We start from the raw sequence: 21,827 nt of genomic DNA, 5'->3' as shown, positions 1-21,827 counted from the left end.
ACTTTTACCATTTTAATTTGTTTTAATAGTATATTGACAGTATAGTTTTCTTTAAAAAATCCACTTAATTTTCTTTACCCTATTATTAAAAGGGTAATTGACAAAAACAAACTACATTGTCACCAGAAGAGCAATACAAAATGTACAAGTGATATATTAAAATCATCTTTCTAGCTTGAATTTCAATGATGCATTGGGGCAACGATTTTGTGAGAAACATCTTCACCCTTAAATAAAGATTTTCTTAATTCCTTACCTGTGTGCTAATTAGATATCACCTTGTTTTCACATTAAACAGACTTCTACATGAGAAAGCAGCAAGGATGCAGTGGCGTTAATGTTTCCTGGTGTCAACCTGTATTATTTCAGTAGACATTGAAATGAGGATGCATCTTGCTGCCTTTCCAATGAAGCAAGTTTAATTTAGTAATAGGTGAAAAACCATCCCTACAAAGGTGTTAATCAGAGACTTGGCTTTGTGGACACTTTTCAGAGAACAAATTTGTTAGCATAAAAATAAAGCCAGAAAATGAAGAGCTGTTTAATCACTCAATTGGATTTTTTTTGCCAGCATATTTCTTTATCTCTGCAACCCACTGCTAAATTGTGCTTCCTAGCTGTTTTTATAAAATCAATGAATCAAATCTAACTCTGATTACATCAGAGAAGGCCAGGTACCCTACACCATAACAGGGGGTTTTAAATTTTGACTTGTCTACTTAAAGATCACCAAAATCTGATAACAAGGTCAATTACGTCCCTGGGTGGGATTGAACCACCAACCTTTTGATTAGTAGCCGGACACACTAACCGATTGCGCCACAGAGACACTATGCAAAAAGTACATACTGACAAAGGCTAATAAGCATACATCTAGAACGTTTCTTAGAAAAACTTTAAAAAGTCAATAATCTGGAGAGTTTTTGTAAGATGTTTCTTCCATCAACCAACGAAGAAACACATTGGTACTTTCCCATGATGACTGAGTGCTTCAGGATCTCTTGCACTTACATGTGCAGCAAAGTACTGCAATGGAAGCATGCTGGGCCCATAACCCAGAGGTAGGCAGATTAAAACTATCCTCTGCTATATGCATTTTTTTTTGTTAATTAAAGTAATCCAAAACTGGGATTGATATTTTTGCTCTTTTATTTTTCATTAAAGTACAATAATTTTTACCATTTTAATTTGTTTTAATAGTATATTGAAAGTATTGTTTTCTTTTAAAAATCCACTTAATTTTCTTTACCCTATTATTAAAATGGTAATTGACAAAAACAAACTACATTGTCACCAGAAGAGCAATACAAAATGTACAAGTGATATATTAAAATCATCTTTCCAGCTTGAATTTCAATGATGCATTGGGGCAACGATTAATAATCTGGAGAGTTTTTGTAAGATGTTTCTTCCATCAACCAATGAAGAAACACATTGGTACTTTCCCATGATGAGTGAGTGCTTCAGGATCTCTTGCACTTACATGTGCAGCAGAGTACTGCAATGGAAGCATACAGGGCCCATAACCCAGAGGTAGGCAGATTGAAACTATCCTTTGCTATATGCATTTTTTTTGTTAATTTAAGTAATCAAAACTGGGATTGATATTTTTGCTCTTTTATTTTTACTTAAAGTACAATAACTTTTACCATTTTAATTTGTTTGAATAGTATATTGACAGTATAGTTTTCTTTAAAAAATCCACTTAATTTTCTTTACCCTATTATTAAAAGGGTAATTGACAAAAACAAACTACATTGTCACCAGAAGAGCAATACAAAATGTACAAGTGATATATTAAAATCATCTTTCCAGCTTGAATTTCAATGATGCATTGGGGCAACGATTTTGTGAGAAACATCTTCACCCTTAAATAAAGATTTTCTTAATTCCTTACCTGTGTGCTAATTAGATATCACCTTGTTTTCACATTAAACAGACTTCCACATGAGAAAGCAGCAAGGATGCAGTGGCGTTAATGTTTCCTGGTGTCAACCTGTATTATTTCAGTAGAAATTGAAATGAGGATGCATCTTGCTGCCTTTCCAATGAAGCAAGTTTAATTTAGTAATAGGTGAAAAACCATCCCTACAAAGGTGTTAATCAGAGACTTGGCTTTGTGGACACTTTTCAGAGAACAAATTTGTTAGCATAAAAATAAAGCCAGAAAATGAAGAGCTGTTTCATCACTCAATTGGATTTTTTTTGCCAGCATATTTCTTTTTCTCTGCAACCCACTGCTAAATTGTGCTTCCTAGCTGTTTTTATAAAATCAATGAATCAAATCTAACTCTGATTACATCAGAGAAGGCCAGGTACCCTACACCATAACAGGGGGTTGGAAATTTTGACTTGTCTACTTAAAGATCACCAAAATCTGATAACAAGGTCAATTACATCCCTGGGTGGGATTGAACCATCAACCTTTTTGTTAGTAGCCAGACACACTAACCGATTGCGCCACAGAGACACTTTGCAAAAAGTACATACTGACAAAGGCTAATAAGCATACATCTAGAACATTTCCTAGAAAAACTTTAAAAAGTCAATAATCTGGAGAGTTTTTGTAAGATGTTTCTTCCATCAACCAACGAAGAAACACATTGGTACTTTCCCATGATGAGTGAGTGCTTCAGGATCTCTTGCACTTACATGTGCAGCAGAGTACTGCAATGGAAGCATGCTGGGCCCATAACCCAGAGGTAGGCAGATTGAAACTATCCTTTGCTATATGCATTTTTTTTGTTAATTTAAGTAATCAAAACTGGGATTGATATTTTTGCTCTTTTATTTTTACTTAAAGTACAATAACTTTTACCATTTTAATTTGTTTGAATAGTATATTGACAGTATAGTTTTCTTTAAAAAATCCACTTAATTTTCTTTACCCTATTATTAAAAGGGTAATTGACAAAAACAAACTACATTGTCACCAGAAGAGCAATACAAAATGTACAAGTGATATATTAAAATCATCTTTCCAGCTTGAATTTCAATGATGCATTGGGGCAACAATTTTGTGAGAAACATCTTCACCCTTAAATAAAGATTTTCTTAATTCCTAACCTGTGTGCTAATTAGATGTCACCTTGTTTTCACATTAAACAGACTTCTACATGAGAAAGCAGCAAGGATGCAGTGGCGTTAATGTTTCCTGGTGTCAACCTGTATTATTTCAGTAGACATTGAAATGAGGATGCATCTTGCTGCCTTTCCAATGAAGCAAGTTTAATTTAGTAATAGGTGAAAAACCATCCCTACAAAGGTGTTAATCAGAGACTTGGCTTTGTGGACACTTTTCAAAGAACAAATTTGTTAGCATAAAAATAAAGCCAGAAAATGAAGAGCTGTTTAATCACTCAATTGGATTTTTTTTGCCAGCATATTTCTTTTTCTCTGCAACCCACTGCTAAATTGTGCTTCCTAGCTGTTTTTATAAAATCACTGAATCAAATCTAACTCTGATTACATCAGAGAAGGCCAGGTACCCTACACCATAACAGGGGGTTTGAAATTTTGACTTGTCTACTTAAAGATCACCAAAATCTGATAACAATGTCAATTACGTCCCTGGTTGGGATTGAACCACCAACCTTTTGGTTAGTAGCCGGACACACTAACCGATTGCGCCACAGAGACACTTTGCAAAAAGTACATACTGACAAAGTCTAATAAGCATACATCTAGAACGTTTCCTAGAAAAACTTTAAAAAGTCAATAATCTGGAGAGTTTTTGTAAGATGTTTCTTCCATCAACCAATGAAGAAACACATTGGTACTTTCCCATGATGAGTGAGTGCTTCAGGATCTCTTGCACTTACATGTGCAGCAGAGTACTGCAATGGAAGCATACAGGGCCCATAACCCAGAGGTAGGCAGATTGAAACTATCCTTTGCTATATGCATTTTTTTTGTTAATTTAAGTAATCAAAACTGGGATTGATATTTTTGCTCTTTTATTTTTACTTAAAGTACAATAACTTTTACCATTTTAATTTGTTTTAATAGTATATTGACAGTATAGTTTTCTTTAAAAAATCCACTTAATTTTCTTTACCCTATTATTAAAAGGGTAATTGACAAAAACAAACTACATTGTCACCAGAAGAGCAATACAAAATGTACAAGTGATATATTAAAATCATCTTTCCAGCTTGAATTTCAATGATGCATTGGGGCAACGATTTTGTGAGAAACATCTTCACCCTTAAATAAAGATTTTCTTAATTCCTTACCTGTGTGCTAATTAGATATCACCTTGTTTTCACATTAAACAGACTTCTACATGAGAAAGCAGCAAGGATGCATTGGCGTTAATGTTTCCTGGTGTCAACCTGTATTATTTCAGTAGACATTGAAATGAGGATGCATCTTGCTGCCTTTCCAATGAAGCAAGTTTAATTTAGTAATAGGTGAAAAACCATCCCTACAAAGGTGTTAATCAGAGACTTGGCTTTGTGGACACTTTTCAGAGAACAAATTTGTTAGCATAAAAATAAAGCCAGAAAATGAAGAGCTGTTTAATCACTCAATTGGATTTTTTTTGCCAGCATATTTCTTTTTCTCTGCAACCCACTGCTAAATTGTGCTTCCTAGCTGTTTTTATTAAATCACTGAATCAAATCTAACTCTGATTACATCAGAAAAGGCCAGGTACCCTACACCATAACAGGGGGTTTGAAATTTTGACATGTCTACTTAAAGATCACCAAAATCTGATAACAAGGTCAATTACGTCCCTGGGTGGGATTGAACCACCAACCTTTTGGTTAGTAGCCGGATACACTAACCGATTGCGCCACAGAGACACTTCGCTAAAAATGCATTCTGACAAAGGCTAATAAGCATACATCTAGAACGTTTCCTAGAAAAACTTTAAAAAGTCAATAATCTGGAGAGTTTTTGTAAAATGTTTCTTCCATCAACCAACGAAGAAACACATTGGTACTTTCCCATGATGAGTGAGTGCTTCAGGATCTCTTGCACTTACATGTGCAGCAGAGTACTGCAATGGAAGCATGCTGGGCCCATAACCCAGAGGTAGGCAGATTGAAACTATCCTTTGCTATATGCATTTTTTTTGTTAATTTAAGTAATCAAAACTGGGATTGATATTTTTGCTCTTTTATTTTTACTTGAAGTACAATAACTTTTACCATTTTAATTTGTTTGAATAGTATATTGACAGTATAGTTTTCTTTAAAAAATCCACTTAATTTTCTTTACCCTATTATTAAAAGGGTAATTGACAAAAACAAACTACATTGTCACCAGAAGAGCAATACAAAATGTACAAGTGATATATTAAAATCATCTTTCCAGCTTGAATTTCAATGATGCATTGGGGCAACGATTTTGTGAGAAACATCTTCATCCTTAAATAAAGATTTTCTTAATTCCTTACCTGTGTGCTAATTAGATATCACCTTGTTTTCACATTAAACAGACTTCCACATGAGAAAGCAGCAAGGATGCAGTGGCGTTAATGTTTCCTGGTGTCAACCTGTATTATTTCAGTAGAAATTGAAATGAGGATGCATCTTGCTGCCTTTCCAATGAAGCAAGTTTAATTTAGTAATAGGTGAAAAACCATCCCTACAAAGGTGTTAATCAGAGACTTGGCTTTGTGGACACTTTTCAGAGAACAAATTTGTTAGCATAAAAATAAAGCCAGAAAATGAAGAGCTGTTTAATCACTCAATTGGATTTTTTTTGCCAGCATATTTCTTTTTCTCTGCAACCCACTGCTAAATTGTGCTTCCTATCTGTTTTTATAAAATCACTGAATCAAATCTAACTCTGATTACATCAGAGAAGGCCAGGTACCCTACACCATAACGGGGGGTTTGAAATTTTGACTTGTCTACTTAAAGATCACCAAAATCTGATAACAAGGTCAATTACGTCCCTGGGTGGGATTGAACCACCAACCTTTCGGTTAGTAGCCAGACACACTAACCGATTGCGCCACAGAGACACTTTGTAAAAAGTACATACTGACAAAGGCTAATAAGCATACATCTGGAACGTTTCCTAGAAAAACTTTAAAAAGTCAATAATCTGGAGAGTTTTTGTAAGATGTTTCTTCCATCAACCAACGAAGAAACACATTGGTACTTTCCCATGATGAGTGAGTGCTTCAGGATCTCTTGCACTTACATGTGCAGCAGAGTACTGCAATGGAAGCATGCTGGGCCCATAACCCAGAGGTAGGCAGATTGAAACTATCCTTTGCTATATGCATTTTTTTTTTGTTAATTTAAGTAATCAAAACTGGGATTGATATTTTTGCTCTTTTATTTTTACTTAAAGTACAATAACTTTTACCATTTTAATTTGTTTTAATAGTATATTGACAGTATAGTTTTCCTTAAAAAAATCCACTTAATTTTATTTACCCTATTATTAAAAGGGTAATTGACAAAAACAAACTACATTGTCACCAGAAGAGCAATACAAAATGTACAAGTGATATATTAAAATCATCTTTCCAGCTTGAATTTCAATGATGCATTGGGGCAACAATTTTGTGAGAAACATCTTCACCCTTAAATAAAGATTTTCTTAATTCCTAAACTGTGTGCTAATTAGATATCACCTTGTTTTCACATTAAACAGACTTCTACATGAGAAAGCAGCAAGGATGCAGTGGCGTTAATGTTTCCTGGTGTCAACCTGTCTTATTTCAGTAGACATTGAAATGAGGATGCATCTTGCTGCCTTTCCAATGAAGCAAGTTTAATTTAGTAATAGGTGAAAAACCATCCCTACAAAGGTGTTAATCAGAGACTTGGCTTTGTGGACACTTTTCAGAGAACAAATTTGTTAGCATAAAAATAAAGCCAGAAAATGAAGAGCTGTTTAATCACTCAATTGGATTTTTTTTGCCAGCATATTTCTTTTTCTCTGCAACCCACTGCTAAATTGTGCTTCCTAGCTGTTTTTATAAAATCACTGAATCAAATCTAACTCTGATTACATCAGAGAAGGCCAGGTACCCTACACCATAACAGGGGATTTGAAATTTTGACTTGTCTACTTAAAGATCACCAAAATCTGATAACAATGTCAATTACGTCCCTGGTTGGGATTGAACCACCAACCTTTTGGTTAGTAGCTGGACACACTAACCGATTGCGCCACAGAGACACTTTGAAAAAAGTACATACTGACAAAGTCTAATAAGCATACATCTAGAACGTTTCCTAGAAAAACTTTAAAAAGTCAATAATCTGGAGAGTTTTTGTAAAATGTTTCTTCCATCAACCAATGAAGAAACACATTGGTACTTTCCCATGATGAGTGAGTGCTTCAGGATCTCTTGCACTTACATGTGCAGCAGAGTACTGCAATGGAAGCATACAGGGCCCATAACCCAGAGGTAGGCAGATTGAAACTATCCTTTGCTATATGCATTTTTTTTGTTAATTTAAGTAATCAAAACTGGGATTGATATTTTTGCTCTTTTATTTTTACTTAAAGTACAATAACTTTTACCATTTTAATTTGTTTTAATAGTATATTGACAGTATAGTTTTCTTTAAAAAATCCACTTAATTTTCTTTACCCTATTATTAAAAGGGTAATTGACAAAAACAAACTACATTGTCACCAGAAGAGCAATACAAAATGTACAAGTGATATATTAAAATCATCTTTCCAGCTTGAATTTCAATGATGCATTGGGGCAACGATTTTGTGAGAAACATCTTCACCCTTAAATAAAGATTTTCTTAATTCCTTACCTGTGTGCTAATTAGATATCACCTTGTTTTCACATTAAACAGACTTCTACATGAGAAAGCAGCAAGGATGCAGTGGCGTTAATGTTTCCTGGTGTCAACCTGTATTATTTCAGTAGACATTGAAATGAGGATGCATCTTGCTGCCTTTCCAATGAAGCAAGTTTAATTTAGTAATAGGTGAAAAACCATCCCTACAAAGGTGTTAATCAGAGACTTGGCTTTGTGGACACTTTTCAGAGAACAAATTTGTTAGCATAAAAATAAAGCCAGAAAATGAAGAGCAGTTTCATCACTCAATTGGATTTTTTTTGCCAGCATATTTCTTTTTCTCTGCAACCCACTGCTAAATTGTGCTTCCTAGCTGTTTTTATAAAATCAATGAATCAAATCTAACTCTGATTACATCAGAGAAGGCCAGGTACCCTACACCGTAACAGGGGGTTTGAAATTTTGACTTGTCTACTTAAAGATCACCAAAATCTGATAACAAGGTCAATTACGTCCCTGGGTGGGATTGAGCCTCCAACCTTTTGGTTTATAGCCGTACACACTAACTGATTACGCCACAGAGACACTTTGCAAAAGTACATACTGACAAAGTCTAATAAGCATTCATCTAAAACGTTTCCTAGAAAAACTTTAAAAAATCAATAATCTGGACAGTTTTTGTAAGATGTTTCTTCCATCCACCAATGAAGAAACACATTGGTACTTTCCCATGATGAGTGAGTGCTTCAGGATCTCTTGCACTTACAAGTGCAGCAGAGTACTGCAATGGAAGCATGCTGGGCCCATAACCCAGAGGTAGGCAGATTAAAACTATCCTCTGCTATATGCATTTTTTTTGTTAAAGTAATCCAAAACTGGGATTGATATTTTTGCTCTTTTATTTTTCATTAAAGTACAATAACTTTTACAATTTTAATTTGTTTTAATAGTATATTGAAAGTATTGTTTTCTTTTAAAAATCCACTTAATTTTCTTTACCCTATTATTAAAATGGTAATTGACAAAAACAAACTACATTGTCACCAGAAGAGCAATACAAAATGTACAAGTGATATATTAAAATCATCTTTCCAGCTTGAATTTCAATGATGCATTGGGGCAACGATTTTGTGAGAAACATCTTCACCCTTAAATAAAGATTTTCTTAATTCCTTACCTGTGTGCTAATTAGATATCACCTTGTTTTCACATTAAACAGACTTCTACATGAGAAAGCAGCAAGGATGCAGTGGCGTTAATGTTTCCTGGTGTCAACCTGTATTATTTCAGTAGACATTGAAATGAGGATGCATCTTGCTGCCTTTCCAATGAAGCAAGTTTAATTTAGTAATAGGTGAAAAACCATCCCTACAAAGGTGTTAATCAGAGACTTGGCTTTGTGGACACTTTTCAGAGAACAAATTTGTTAGCATAAAAATAAAGCCAGAAAATGAAGAGCTGTTTCATCACTCAATTGGATTTTTTTTGCCAGCATATTTCTTTTTCTCTGCAACCCACTGCTAAATTGTGCTTCCTAGCTGTTTTTATAAAATCAATGAATCAAATCTAACTCTGATTACATCAGAGAAGGCCAGGTACCCTACACCATAACAGGGGGTTTGAAATTTTGACTTGTCTACTTAAAGATCACCAAAATCTGATAACAAGGTCAATTACATCCCTGGGTGTGATTGAACCATCAACCTTTTGGTTAGTAGCCAGACACACTAACCGATTGCGCCACAGAGACACTTTGCAAAAAGTACGTACTGACAAAGTCTAAAGTTTTTCCTAGAAAAACTTTAAAAAGTCAATAATCTGGAGAGTTTTTGTAAGATGTTTCTTCCATCAACCAACGAAGAAACACATTGGTACTTTCCCATGATGAGTGAGTGCTTCAGGATCTCTTGCACTTACATGTGCAGCAGAGTACTGCAATGGAAGCATGCTGGGCCCATAACCCAGAGGTAGGCAGATTGAAACTATCCTTTGCTATATGCATTTTTTTTTGTTAATTTAAGTAATCAAAACTGGGATTGATATTTTTGCTCTTTTATTTTTACTTAAAGTACAATAACTTTTACCATTTTAATTTGTTTTAATAGTATATTGACAGTATAGTTTTCCTTAAAAAAATCCACTTAATTTTCTTTACCCTATTATTAAAAGGGTAATTGACAAAAACAAACTACATTGTCACCAGAAGAGCAATACAAAATGTACAAGTGATATATTAAAATCATCTTTCCAGCTTGAATTTCAATGATGCATTGCGGCAACAATTTTGTGAGAAACATCTTCACCCTTAAATAAAGATTTTCTTAATTCCTAAACTGTGTGCTAATTAGATATCACCTTGTTTTCACATTAAACAGACTTCTACATGAGAAAGCAGCAAGGATGCAGTGGCGTTAATGTTTCCTGGTGTCAACCTGTATTATTTCAGTAGACATTGAAATGAGGATGCATCTTGCTGCCTTTCCAATGAAGCAAGTTTAATTTAGTAATAGGTGAAAAACCATCCCTACAAAGGTGTTAATCAGAGACTTGGCTTTGTGGACACTTTTCAGAGAACAAATTTGTTAGCATAAAAATAAAGCCAGAAAATGAAGAGCTGTTTAATCACTCAATTGGATTTTTTTTGCCAGCATATTTCTTTTTCTCTGCAACCCACTGCTAAATTGTGCTTCCTAGCTGTTTTTATAAAATCACTGAATCAAATCTAACTCTGATTACATCAGAGAAGGCCAGGTACCCCTCACCAGAACAGGGGGATTTGAAATTTTGACTTGTCTACTTAAAGATCACCAAAATCTGATAACAAGGTCAATTACGTCCCTGGGTGGGATTGAACCCCCAACCTTTTGGTTAGTAGCTGGACACACTAACCGATTGCGCCACAGAGACACTTTGAAAAAAGTACATACTGACAAAGTCTAATAAGCATACATCTAGAACGTTTCCTAGAAAAACTTTAAAAAGTCAATAATCTGGAGAGTTTTTGTAAGATGTTTCTTCCATCAACCAATGAAGAAACACATTGGTACTTTCCCATGATGAGTGAGTGCTTCAGGATCTCTTGCACTTACATGTGCAGCAGAGTACTGCAATGGAAGCATACAGGGCCCATAACCCAGAGGTAGGCAGATTGAAACTATCCTTTGCTATATGCATTTTTTTTGTTAATTTAAGTAATCAAAACTGGGATTGATATTTTTGCTCTTTTATTTTTACTTAAAGTACAATAACTTTTACCATTTTAATTTGTTTTAATAGTATATTGACAGTATAGTTTTCTTTAAAAAATCCACTTAATTTTCTTTACCCTATTATTAAAAGGGTAATTGACAAAAACAAACTACATTGTCACCAGAAGAGCAATACAAAATGTACACGTGATATATTAAAATCATCTTTCCAGCTTGAATTTCAATGATGCATTGGGGCAACGATTTTGTGAGAAACATCTTCACCCTTAAATAAAGATTTTCTTAATTCCTTACCTGTGTGCTAATTAGATATCACCTTGTTTTCACATTAAACAGACTTCCACATGAGAAAGCAGCAAGGATGCAGTGGCGTTAATGTTTCCTGGTGTCAACCTGTATTATTTCAGTAGAAATTGAAATGAGGATGCATCTTGCTGCCTTTCCAATGAAGCAAGTTTAATTTAGTAATAGGTGAAAAACCATCCCTACAAAGGTGTTAATCAGAGACTTGGCTTTGTGGACACTTTTCAGAGAACAAATTTGTTAGCATAAAAATAAAGCCAGAAAATGAAGAGCTGTTTAATCACTCAATTGGATTTTTCTGCCAGCATATTTCTTTTTCTCTGCAACCCACTGCTAAATTGTGATTCCTAGCTGTTTTTATTAAATCACTGAATCAAATCTAACTCTGATTACATCAGAAAAGGCCAGGTACCCTACACCATAACAGGGGGTTTGAAATTTTGACTTGTCTACTTAAAGATCACCAAAATCTTATAACAAGGTCAATTACGTCCCTGGGTGGGATTGAACCACCAACCTTTTGGCTAGTAGCCGGACACACTAACCGATTGCGCCACAGAGACACTTCACAAAAAGTACATACTGACAAAGGCTAATAAGCATACATCTAGAACGTTTCCCAGAAAAACTTTAAAAAGTCAATAATCTGGAGAGTTTTTGTAAAATGTTTCTTCCATCAACCAACAAAGAAACACATTGGTACTTTCCCATGATGAGTGAGTGCTTCAGGATCTCTTGCACTTACATGTGCAGCAGAGTACTGCAATGGAAGCATACAGGGCCCATAACCCAGAGGTAGGCAGATTAAACTATCCTTTGCTATATGCATTTTTTTTGTTAATTTAAGTAATCAAAACTGGGATTGATATTTTTGCTCTTTTATTTTTACTTGAAGTACAATAATTTTTACCATTTTAATTTGTTTAAATCCACTTAATTTTCTTTACCCTATTATTAAAAGGGTAATTGACAAAAACAAACTACATTGTCACCAGAAGAGCAATACAAAATGTACACGTGATATATTAAAATCATCTTTCCAGCTTGAATTTCAATGATGCATTGGGGCAACGATTTTGTGAGAAACATCTTCACCCTTAAATAAAGATTTTCTTAATTCCTTACCTGTGTGCTAATTAGATATCACCTTGTTTTCACATTAAACAGACTTCCACATGAGAAAGCAGCAAGGATGCAGTGGCGTTAATGTTTCCTGGTGTCAACCTGTATTATTTCAGTAGAAATTGAAATGAAGATGCATCTTGCTGCCTTTCCAATGAAGCAAGTTTAATTTAGTAATAGGTGAAAAACCATCCCTACAAAGGTGTTAATCAGAGACTTGGCTTTGTGGACACTTTTCAGAGAACAAATTTGTTAGCATAAAAATAAAGCCAGAAAATGAAGAGCTGTTTAATCACTCAATTGGATTTTTCTGCCAGCATATTTCTTTTTCTCTGCAAACCACTGCTAAATTGTGCTTCCTATCTGTTTTTATAAAATCACTGAATCAAATCTAACTCTGATTACATCAGAGAAGGCCAGGTACCCTACACCATAACAGGGGGTTTGAAATTTTGACTTGTCTACTTAAAGATCACCAAAATCTGATAACAAGGTCAATTACGTCCCTGGGTGGGATTAAGCCACCAACCTTTTGGTTAGTAGCCAGACACACTAACCGATTGCGCCACAGAGACACTTTGTAAAAAGTACATACTGACAAAGGCTAATAAGCATACATCTAGAACGTTTCCTAGAAAAACTTTAAAAAGTCAATAATCTGGAGAGTTTTTGTAAGATGTTTCTTCCATCAACCAACGAAGAAACACATTGGTACTTTCCCATGATGAGTGAGTGCTTCAGGATCTCTTGCACTTACATGTGCAGCAGAGTACTGCAATGGAAGCATGCTGGGCCCATAACCCAGAGGTAGGCAGATTGAAACTATCCTTTGCTATATGCATTTTTTTTTTGTTAATTTAAGTAATCAAAACTGGGATTGATATTTTTGCTCTTTTATTTTTACTTAAAGTACAAAAACTTTTACCATTTTAATTTGTTTTAATAGTATATTGACAGTATAGTTTTCTTTAAAAAATCCACTTAATTTTCTTTACCCTATTATTAAAACGGTAATTGACAAAAACAAACTACATTGTCACCAGAAGAGCAATACAAAATGTACAAGTGATATATTAAAATCATCTTTCCAGCTTGAATTTCAATGATGCATTGGGGCAACGATTTTGTGAGAAACATCTTCACCCTTAAATAAAGATTTTCTTAATTCCTTACCTGTGTGCTTATTAGATATCACCTTGTTTTCACATTAAACAGACTTCTACATGAGAAAGCAGCAAGGATGCAGTGGTGTTAATGATTCCTGGTGTCAACCTGTATTATTTCAGTAGACATTGAAATGAGGATGCATCTTGCTGCCTTTCCAATGAAGCAAGTTTAATTTAGTAATAGGTGAAAAACCATCCCTACAAAGGTGTTAATCAGAGACTTGGCTTTGTGGACACTTTTCAGAGAACAAATTTGTTAGTATAAAAATAAAGCCAGAAAATGAAGAGCTGTTTAATCACTCAATTGGATTTTTTTTTGCCAGCAAATTTCTTTTTCTCTGCAACCCACTGCTAAATTGTGCTTCCTAGCTGTTTTTATAAAATCACTGAATCAAATCTAACTCTGATTACATCAGAGAAGGCCAGGTACCCTACACCAGAACAGGGGTTTTGAAATTTTGACTTGTCTACTTAAAGATCACCAAAATCTGATAACAAGGTCAATTACGTCCCTGGGTGGGATTGAACCACCAACCTTTTGGTTAGTAGCCGGACACACTAACCGATTGCGCCACAGAGACACTTTGCAAAAAGTACATACTGACAAAGTCTAATAAGCATATATCTAGAACGTTTCCTAGAAAAACTTTAAAAAGTCAATAATCTGGAGAGTTTTTGTAAGATGTTTCTTCCATTAACCAATGAAGAAACACATTGGTACTTTCCCATGATGAGTGAGTGCTTCAGGATCTCTTGCACTTACATGTGCAGCAGAGTACTGCAATGGAAGCATGCTGGGCCCATTACCCAGAGGTAGGCAGATTGAAACTATCCTCTGCTATATGCATTTTTTTTGTTAATTAAAGTAATCCAAAACTGGGATTGATATGTTAGCTCTTTTATGTTTACTTAAAGTACAATAACTTTTACCATTTTAATTTGTTTTAATAGTATATTGACAGTATTGTTTTCTTTCAAAAATCCACTTAATTTTTTTTACCCTATTATTAAAATGGTAATTGACAAAAACAAACTACATTGTCACCAGAAGAGCAATACAAAATGTACAAGTGATATATTAAAATCATCTTTCCAGCTTGAATTTCAATGATGCATTGGGGCAACGATTTTGTGAGAAACATCTTCACCCTTAAATAAAGATTTTCTTAATTCCTTACCTGTGTGCTAATTAGATATCACCTTGTTTTCACATTAAACAGACTTCCACATGAGAAAGCAGCAAGGATACAGTGGTGTTAATGTTTCCTGGTGTCAACCTGTATTATTTCAGTAGACATTGAAATGAGGATGCATCTTGCTGCCTTTCCAATGAAGCAAGTTTAATTTAGTAATAGGTGAAAAACCATCCCTACAAAGGTGTTAATCAGGACTTGGCTTTATGGACACTTTTCAGAGAACAAATTTGTTAGCATAAAAATAAAGCCAGAAAATGAAGAGCTGTTTAATCACTCAATTGGATTTTTTTTGCCAGCATATTTCTTTTTCTCTGCAACCCACTGCTAAATTGTGCTTCCTAGCTGTTTTTATAAAATCACTGAATCAAATCTAACTCTGATTACATCAGAGAAGGCCAGGTACCCTACACCATAACAGGGGGTTTGAAATTTTGACTTGTCTACTTAAAGATCACCAAAATCTGATAACAAGGTCAATTACATCCCTGGGTGGGATTGAACCACCAACCTTTTGGTTAGTAGCCAAACACACTAACTGATTGCACCACAGAGACACTTTGCAAAAATGCATACTGACAAAGGCTAATAAGCATTCATCTAGAACGTTTCCTAGAAAAACTTTAAAAAGTCAATAATCTGGAGAGTTTTTGTAAGATGTTTCTTAGATCAACCAACGAAGAAACACATTGGTACTTTCCCATGATGAGTGAGTGCTTCAGGATCTCTTGCACTTACATGTGCAGCAGAGTACTGCAATGGAAGCATGCTGGGCTTATAACCCAGAGGTAGGCATTTTGAAACTATCCTCTGCTATATGCATTTTTTTTAATTAAAGTAATCCAAAACTGGGATTGATATTTTAGCTCTTTTATTTTTACTTAAAGTACAATAACTTTTACCATCTTAATTTGTTTTAATAGTATATTGACAGTATTGTTTTCTTTCAAAAATCCACTTAATTTTCTTTACCCTATTATTAAAATGGTAATTGACAAAAACAAACTACATTGTCACCAGAAGAGCAATACAAAATGTACAAGTGATATATTAAAATCATCTTTCCAGCTTGAATTTCAATGATGCATTGGGGCAACGATTTTGTGAGAAACATTTTCACCCTTAAATAAAGATTTTCTTAATTCCTTACCTGTGTGCTAATTAGATATCACCTTGTTTTCACATTAAACAGACTTCCACATGAGAAAGCAGCAAGGATGCAGTGGCGTTAATGTTTCCTGGTGTCAACCTGTATTATTTCAGTAGACATTGAAATGAGGATGCATCTTGCTGCCTTTCCAATGAAGCAAGTTTAATTTAGTAATAGGTGAAAAACCATCCTTACAAAGGTGTTAATCAGAGACTTGGCTTTGTGGACACTTTTCAGAGAACAAATTTGTTAGCATAAAAATAAAGCCAGAAAATTAAGAGCTGTTTAATCACTCAATTTGATTTTTTTTGCCAGCATATTTCTTTTTCTCTGCAACCCACTGCTAAATTGTGCTTCCTAGCTGTTTTTATAAAATCACTGATTCAAATCTAACTCTGATTACATCAGAGAAGGCCAGGTACCCTACACCATAACAGGGGGTTTGAAATTTTGACTTGTCTACTTAAAGATCACCAAAATCTGATAACAAGGTCAATTACGTCCCTGGGTGGGATTGAACCACCAACCTTTTAGCTAATAGCCGTGCACACTAACTGATTGCGCCACAGAGACACTTTGCAAAAGTCCATCCTGACAAAGGCTAATAAGCATTCATCTAAAACGTTTCCTAGAAAAACTTTAAAAAGTCAATAATCTGGAGAGTTTTTGTAAGATGTTTCTTCCAACAACCAACGAAGAAACACATTGGTACTTTCCCATGATGAGTGAGTGCTTCAGGATCTCTTGCACTTACATGTGCAGCAGAGTACTGCAATGGAAGCATGCTGGGCCCATAACCCAGAGGTAGGCAGATTGAAACTATCCTCTGCTATATGCATTTTTTTTTAATTAAAGTAATCCAAAACTGGGATTGATATTTTAGCTCTTTTATTTTTACTTAAAGTACAATAACTTTTACCATCTTAATTTGTTTTAATAGTATATTGACAGTATTGTTTTCTTTCAAAAATCCACTTAATTTTCTTTACCCTATTATTAAAATGGTAATTGACAAAAACAAACTACATTGTCACCAGAAGAGCAATACAAAATGTACAAGTGATATATTAAAATCATCTTTCCAGCTTGAATTTCAATGATGCATTGGGGCAACAATTTTGTGAGAAACATCTTCACCATTAAATAAAGATTTTCTTAATTCCTTACCTGTGTGCCACTTAGATATCACCTTGTTTTCACATTAAACAGACTTCCACATGAGAAAGCAGGAAGGATGCATTGGCGTTAATGTTTCCTGGTGTCAACCCGTATTATTTCAGTAGACATTGAAATGAGGATGCATCTTGCTGCCTTTCCAATGAAGCAAGTTTAATTTAGTAATAGGTGAAAAACCATCCCTACAAAGGTGTTCATCAGAGACTTGGCTTTGTGGACACTTTTCAGAGAACAAATTTGTTAGCATTAAAATAAAGCCAGAAAATGAAGAGCTGTTCAATCACTCAATTGGATTTTTCTGCCAGCATATTTTTTTTTTCTCTGCAACCCACTGCTAAATTGTGCTTCCTAGCTGTTTTTTATAAAATCACTTAATCAAAACTAACTCTGGTTACATCAGAGAAGGCCAGGTACCCTACATCATAAGAGGGGGTTTGAAATTTTGACTTGTCTACTTAAAGATCACCAAAACCTGACCACAAGGTCAATTACATCCCTGGGTGGGATTGAACCACCAACCTTTTGGTTAGTAGCCAAACACACTAACTGATTGCACCACAGAGACACTTTGCAAAAATGCATACTGACAAAGGCTAATAAGCATTCATCTAGAACGTTTCCTAGAAAAACTTTAAAAAGTCAATAATCTGGAGAGTTTTTGTAAGATGTTTCTTAGATCAACCAACGAAGAAACACATTGGTACTTTCCCATGATGAGTGAGTGCTTCAGGATCTCTTGCACTAACATGTACAGCAGAGTACTGCAATGGAAGAATGCTGGGCTTATAACCCAGAGGTAGGCAGATTGAAACTATCCTCTGCTATATGCATTTTTTTTAATTAAAGTAATCCAAAACTGGGATTGATATTTTAGCTCTTTTATTTTTACTTAAAGTACAATAACTTTTACCATCTTAATTTGTTTTAATAGTATATTGACAGTATTGTTTTCTTTCAAAAATCCACTTCATTTTCTTTACCCTATTATTAAAATGGTAATTGACAAAAACAAACTACATTGTCACCAGAAGAGCAATACAAAATGTACAAGTGATATATTAAAATCATCTTTCCAGCTTGAATTTCAATGATGCATTGGGGCAACGATTTTGTGAGAAACATTTTCACCCTTAAATAAAGATTTTCTTAATTCCTTACCTGTGTGCTAATTAGATATCACCTTGTTTTCACATTAAACAGACTTCCACATGAGAAAGCAGCAAGGATGCAGTGGCGTTAATGTTTCCTGGTGTCAACCTGTATTATTTCAGTAGACATTGAAATGAGGATGCATCTTGCTGCCTTTCCAATGAAGCGTTTAATTTAGTAATAGGTGAAAAACCATCCCTACAAAGGTGTTAATCAGAGACTTGGCTTTGTGGACACTTTTCAGAGAACAAATTTGTTAGCATAAAAATAAAGCCAGAAAATGAAGAGCTGTTTAATCACTCAATTGGATTTTTTTTGCCAGCATATTTCTTTTTCTCTGCAACCCACTGCTAAATTGTGCTTCCTAGCTGTTTTTATTAAATCACTGAATCAAATCTAACTCTGATTACATCAGAAAAGGCCAGGTACCCTACACCATAACAGGGGGTTTGAAATTTTGACTTGTCTACTTAAAGATCACCAAAATCTGATAACAAAGTCAATTATGTCCCTGGGTGGGATTGAACCACCAACCTTTTGGTTAGTAGCTGGACACACTAACCGATTGCGCCACAGAGACACTTCACGAAAAGTACATACTGACAAAGGCTAATAAGCATACATCTAGAACGTTTCCTAGAAAAACTTTAAAAAGTCAATAATCTGGAGAGTTTTTGTAAAATGTTTCTTCCATCAACCAACGAAGAAACACATTGGTACTTTCCCATGATGAGTGAGTGCTTCAGGATCTCTTGCACTTACATGTGCAGCAGAGTACTGCAATGGAAGCATACAGGGCCCATAACCCAGCGGTAGGCAGATTGAAACTATCCTTTGCTATATGCATTTTTTTTGTTAATTTAAGTAATCAAAACTGGGATTGATATTTTTGCTCTTTTATTTTTACTTGAAGTACAATAATTTTTACCATTTTAATTTGTTTAAATCCACTTAATTTTCTTTACCCTATTATTAAAAGGGTAATTGACAAAAACAAACTACATTGTCACCAGAAGAGCAATACAAAATGTACACGTGATATATTAAAATCATCTTTCCAGCTTGAATTTCAATGATGCATTGGGGCAACGATTTTGTGAGAAACATCTTCACCCTTAAATAAAGATTTTCTTAATTCCTTACCTGTGTGCTAATTAGATATCACCTTGTTTTCACATTAAACAGACTTCCACATGAGAAAGCAGCAAGGATGCAGTGGCGTTAATGTTTCCTGGTGTCAACCTGTATTATTTCAGTAGAAATTGAAATGAGGATGCATCTTGCTGCCTTTCCAATGAAGCAAGTTTAATTTAGTAATAGGTGAAAAACCATCCCTACAAAAGTGTTAATCAGAGACTTGGCTTTGTGGACACTTTTCAGAGAACAAATTTGTTAGCATAAAAATAAAGCCAGAAAATGAAGAGCTGTTTAATCACTCAATTGGATTTTTCTGCCAGCATATTTCTTTTTCTCTGCAACCCACTGCTAAATTGTGATTCCTAGCTGTTTTTATTAAATCACTGAATCAAATCTAACTCTGATTACATCAGAAAAGGCCAGGTACCCTACACCATAACAGGGGGTTTGAAATTTTGACTTGTCTACTTAAAGATCACCAAAATCTGATAACAAGGTCAATTACGTCCCTGGGTGGGATTGAACCACCAACCTTTTGGCTAGTAGCCGGACACACTAACCGATTGCGCCACAGAGACACTTCACAAAAAGTACATACTGACAAAGGCTAATAAGCATACATCTAGAACGTTTCCTAGAAAAACTTTAAAAAGTCAATAATCTGGAGAGTTTTTGTAAAATGTTTCTTCCATCAACCAACAAAGAAACACATTGGTACTTTCCCATGATGAGTGAGTGCTTCAGGATCTCTTGCACTTACATGTGCAGCAGAGTACTGCAATGGAAGCATATAGGGCCCATAACCCAGAGGTAGGCAGATTGAAACTATCCTTTGCTATATGCATTTTTTTTGTTAATTTAAGTAATCAAAACTGGGATTGATATTTTTGCTCTTTTATTTTTACTTGAAGTACAATAATTTTTACCATTTTAATTTGTTTAAATCCACTTAATTTTCTTTACCCTATTATTAAAAGGGTAATTGACAAAAACAAACTACATTGTCACCAGAAGAGCAATACAAAATGTACACGTGATATATTAAAATCATCTTTCCAGCTTGAATTTCAATGATGCATTGGGGCAACGATTTTGTGAGAAACATCTTCACCCTTAAATAAAGATTTTCTTAATTCCTTACCTGTGTGCTAATTAGATATCACCTTGTTTTCACATTAAACAGACTTCCACATGAGAAAGCAGCAAGGATGCAGTGGCGTTAATGTTTCCTGGTGTCAACCTGTATTATTTCAGTAGAAATTGAAATGAAGATGCATCTTGCTGCCTTTCCAATGAAGCAAGTTTAATTTAGTAATAGGTGAAAAACCATCCCTACAAAGGTGTTAATCAGAGACTTGGCTTTGTGGACACTTTTCAGAGAACAAATTTGTTAGCATAAAAATAAAGCCAGAAAATGAAGAGCTGTTTAATCACTCAATTGGATTTTTCTGCCAGCATATTTCTTTTTCTCTGCAAACCACTGCTAAATTGTGCTTCCTATCTGTTTTTATAAAATCACTGAATCAAATCTAACTCTGATTACATCAGAGAAGGCCAGGTACCCTACACCATAACAGGGGGTTTGAAATTTTGACTTGTCTACTTAAAGATCACCAAAATCTGATAACAAGGTCAATTACGTCCCTGGGTGGGATTAAGCCACCAACCTTTTGGTTAGTAGCCAGACACACTAACCGATTGCGCCACAGAGACACTTTGTAAAAAGTACATACTGACAAAGGCTAATAAGCATACATCTAGAACGTTTCCTAGAAAAACTTTAAAAAGTCAATAATCTGGAGAGTTTTTGTAAGATGTTTCTTCCATCAACCAACGAAGAAACACATTGGTACTTTCCCATGATGAGTGAGTGCTTCAGGATCTCTTGCACTTACATGTGCAGCAGAGTACTGCAATGGAAGCATGCTGGGCCCATAACCCAGAGGTAGGCAGATTGAAACTATCCTTTGCTATATGCATTTTTTTTTTGTTAATTTAAGTAATCAAAACTGGGATTGATATTTTTGCTCTTTTATTTTTACTTAAAGTACAAAAACTTTTACCATTTTAATTTGTTTTAATAGTATATTGACAGTATAGTTTTCTTTAAAAAATCCACCTAATTTTCTTTACCCTATTATTAAAATGGTAATTGACAAAAACAAACTACATTGTCACCAGAAGAGCAATACAAAATGTACAAGTGATATATTAAAATCATCTTTCCAGCTTGAATTTCAATGATGCATTGGGGCAACGATTTTGTGAGAAACATCTTCACCCTTAAATAAAGATTTTCTTAATTCCTTACCTGTGTGCTTACTAGATATCACCTTGTTTTCACATTAAACAGACTTCTACATGAGAAAGCAGCAAGGATGCAGTGGTGTTAATGTTTCCTGGTGTCAACCTGTATTATTTCAGTAGACACTGAAATGAGGATGCATCTTGCTGCCTTTCCAATGAAGCAAGTTTAATTTAGTAATAGG

At 34.7% G+C, this 21,827-nt stretch overlaps 1 non-coding gene across 1 annotated transcript; it reads right to left on the bottom strand.

The window, feature by feature from the left end:
- Window positions 1-5,903: 5,903 nt before the first annotated feature.
- Window positions 5,904-5,977, bottom strand: TRNAS-ACU (transfer RNA serine (anticodon ACU)). Its single transcript has one exon. It is a non-coding gene; the product is annotated as a tRNA-Ser (tRNA).
- Between the last annotated feature and the right edge of the window lie 15,850 nt (window positions 5,978-21,827).

Source organism: Pseudophryne corroboree, unplaced genomic scaffold (genome assembly GCF_028390025.1).
Source record: "Pseudophryne corroboree isolate aPseCor3 unplaced genomic scaffold, aPseCor3.hap2 scaffold_1073, whole genome shotgun sequence".
NCBI classification, from domain to species: domain Eukaryota; kingdom Metazoa; phylum Chordata; class Amphibia; order Anura; family Myobatrachidae; genus Pseudophryne; species Pseudophryne corroboree.
This window is presented reverse-complemented; position numbering and strand designations above follow the sequence as displayed.